General features: G+C 46.0%; 1 pseudogene across 1 annotated transcript; it reads right to left on the bottom strand.

Annotated features, from left to right (window-relative positions):
- Positions 1-229: 229 nt before the first annotated feature.
- EI90DRAFT_t201 lies at positions 230-303 on the bottom strand (annotated as a pseudogene). The gene has a single exon. The product of its transcript is annotated as a tRNA-OTHER (tRNA).
- Positions 304-3,127: the final 2,824 nt, after the last annotated feature.

Here is a 3,127-nt window from a genome sequence, read left to right on the forward strand (position 1 = left end):
AATGTCTGCCACTTGGTCAGCTGTTGGAATGTATTCAAGTTCTAGCTGGCCACTCTCGATCTTCTCCTGGATCCAATGATGCCGGACACCAATGTGCTTGGTGTGTGCATGGAAGGTGGGATTTTCCACCAAAGCGATTGCTGACTGATTGTCAACTAGGAGAGGAGTAGGAAGGGCAATGGGGATACCAACTGTTGGAAGTTTTAGGTGGTCATGAGACCTAAAAGTTTGGACATTCTGGGAATCGAACTGCAGAACTCTGCATTGGTCCAAGCTGGTGTGTTACCATTACACCAAATGCCCCTTATAGGCTGAGGTGGTTTCCAACACCAACTTCCCCATAGATGTTCTGGAGGAAGGTTGCCTCTTTCCCTGCATGAGTCATCACCATATATTCCACCTCCATGCTTGATAATGCGATTGTCTGTTGCTTCTTAGAAGACCAGGAAGTGGCAGCCCCACAGAGGGTGAAGCAGTACCCTGATATGGATCTCTGAGTGTTTGACTCCCCAGCCCAGTCTGAATCGGAGAATCCACTTAAGCCCTCATCAAATCGTTTCCCATCATACATGAGCCCAAGATCCTGAGTCCCCTTGAGGTAATGAAATACCCTCTTGAGTGCCTCAAGATGCTTCTTTCTAGGACTGATGGTGTGTTGTGCTAGATAATGCATGGCAAAAGCGATATCGGGCCAGGTACCCACAGCTGCATACATGAGGGATCCAAGCATGGACTGGAACAAGTGTCGGTCAACAGTGGCGACTTCCAATTTTGGAAGTTTGAGGTTAGCAGCCATGGGAGTGGACATAGGGTGAGCCTTTTCCATCCTAAATCTCTTCAGGATCTTGCTGATGTACTGATGCTGGTTGATTGTGATTGTTTTAGCTGCACGATCGTGTGTGATTTCCATAGCCAAGAACCAGTGGACTTCTCCCATGTTGCACATTTTGTACCTTCCGGCAAGTTCCGATTTCGCTGTCGCCAATGTGTCCCTCAGTGCAAAGAGAAGTAGATTGTCAACATAGACAAGTATAAAGTGGTTTTTGTCTCGTACATAGAGACATGGGTCATACCCAGACTGCTGATACCCAAGGGACTTGATGTGTGCACGTTGTCATATCCATACAATCCCAACCTCCGCTCCAGGCTCCCGGAACTCCAAAACTGACTCCGGAGCCCTACTTCCCTTCTCCTTGCCGACTTCCAAGAGGTTATCCCACCTCTGGCTCTGACACCACCTTCGGTCCGACTCCGGAACATTCCGGGTCCGACCTCAACCTCGACACCTTCCAGATGAGCACGCAACACCTATGCTCCCGACTCTGGACCTTCACTCCAGAATCCTGTTCACATCTCCATCTCTGGAACCTCCAGTCTTAGCTCCGACCTTGGACTTTGACCCCACCTCCGCTTATACCAATTGTATTGGTTAGCTCATTCCATTTAATTACGTTTGCCAATATTCCGGAGTTTAACTTCCGAGTTCGGACTTTCCGGACTTACTTTGGACCTTGCAACTATTGCATTGCTCCATTCAATTCTGCTATACTCCCTCATTCCTATTTGGGCTGCTGCTCCCTTTCTATTCAGTCAGCTGGCCATTCCCCACTCCCATCCTCCTTCCTTCCTCCTTGGGCCTTGGCCCTTCACTCCTCCTTTGGGAAACACCATTGAGTCAAACCCTTGACCCTCAGTGTTGTTCCTCCTTCCAGCTCCCTTTGTCTGCTTTCAGAGTACCCTTGCTCCTTTTGATTCCGGACCCCTCCTTATATGCAATGTACATAGTAACTTGTAACCTCAGTCCGAAATCGACTTGATTTCCCCCCAAGAGACTTTCCTTTGCTAGATCCGAAATTAGGGACCCCCAGGACAACCAGCAATGGCACAGCGCTCCGCATGAGTTGCTGAGGCTGAGGTCCTTCCATGCTAAGTCTCCGATTCCATTCTGGAGTCGTCCGAATCTGCCATATCTAACACACGTAAGGTATGGTACCACTTCAGTCTGGCCTGTTTTAGACCATACAAGGCCTTCTTGAGTAACCAAATTTTGCCAGGAGCAGATGGGACACCAGGAGGGGGCTGAAGATAGATCTCCTCAGTGAGATTGCTGTTGAGATAAGTGGCCACCACATCTAATTGGTGGATTTTGAGGTCTTGAGATGCTGCATATGCCAGGGATGAGAGAAGTGTGTTGCGGCCCAAAATAGGCGAGTATGTGTGGAAGTAATCTTCCCCAAATACTTTGGTGTAACCGTTTGCGACGATTCTAACCTTCTTCCTTGTTACTTTTCCCTCAGCATCTGTCTTTTCCCCAAAAACCCATCTGGCCATCATGTATGCGCTGTAGAAGAAATAACGGTCACACTATGGAAACCCATTATAGAAATATGCCAGATGAATCACAAAACCCCATACGACAAGTAGATATGAGAAAATAGAAGAACCTGAATTTTAACGAATTTTTACGAATTATTACGACTACATATGATAAATTGGAAGAAAGAAAATTAGCAAAAATACTTCAAGCTTAGCATCAACAAGACGGAATTCTCGGGGGAATTTATAGCAAATATTAAACAAAGAATTAGGACAATCGACCAAGATTTGACTATAAAAACAACCAGAGAACCTCCACGGAAACTACTTTCCCACGCCTGCACATGTAGCTGAGGATGGAAGTACCACGGAACAAGGATTCCTTAGGAACTAATGCAAAATTCAAAGTCGTGTTTATAATAGGAAATGTAGATGTCTCCCAAACGGACTCAATGAAAGTGATTACAGGGAAAACTACCCATAAACGACGGAGATATGACTAAAACTCCCAGAAAACAAGGACAACGTTGAAAAGGCAAGCGCGAAGAACAAGCAGTAACGACCGAGACGAGCTTGATAGCCCATTAGAAAGGAAGGGATCTAATCTTAATCCACCCAAACTTTCATAATAAAAGGATCACGCATCAATGAGATATCCAATAACAGGAAAAGCGACATCAAAAGTCCGGGCTCAGGGAAAAGACGACGTTTACGTAGGATCCATAATTAAAACATACAACGAAATTTGCACGGAAATTATGATAAATAGGAAACTATAGATATGCAAATTTTCAGCCCAAACGGTCCAGCC

This window comes from Cantharellus anzutake (assembly GCF_015039405.1).
Source record: "Cantharellus anzutake strain C23 chromosome Unknown EI90scaffold_59, whole genome shotgun sequence".
NCBI classification, from domain to species: Eukaryota; Fungi; Basidiomycota; class Agaricomycetes; order Cantharellales; family Hydnaceae; genus Cantharellus; species Cantharellus anzutake.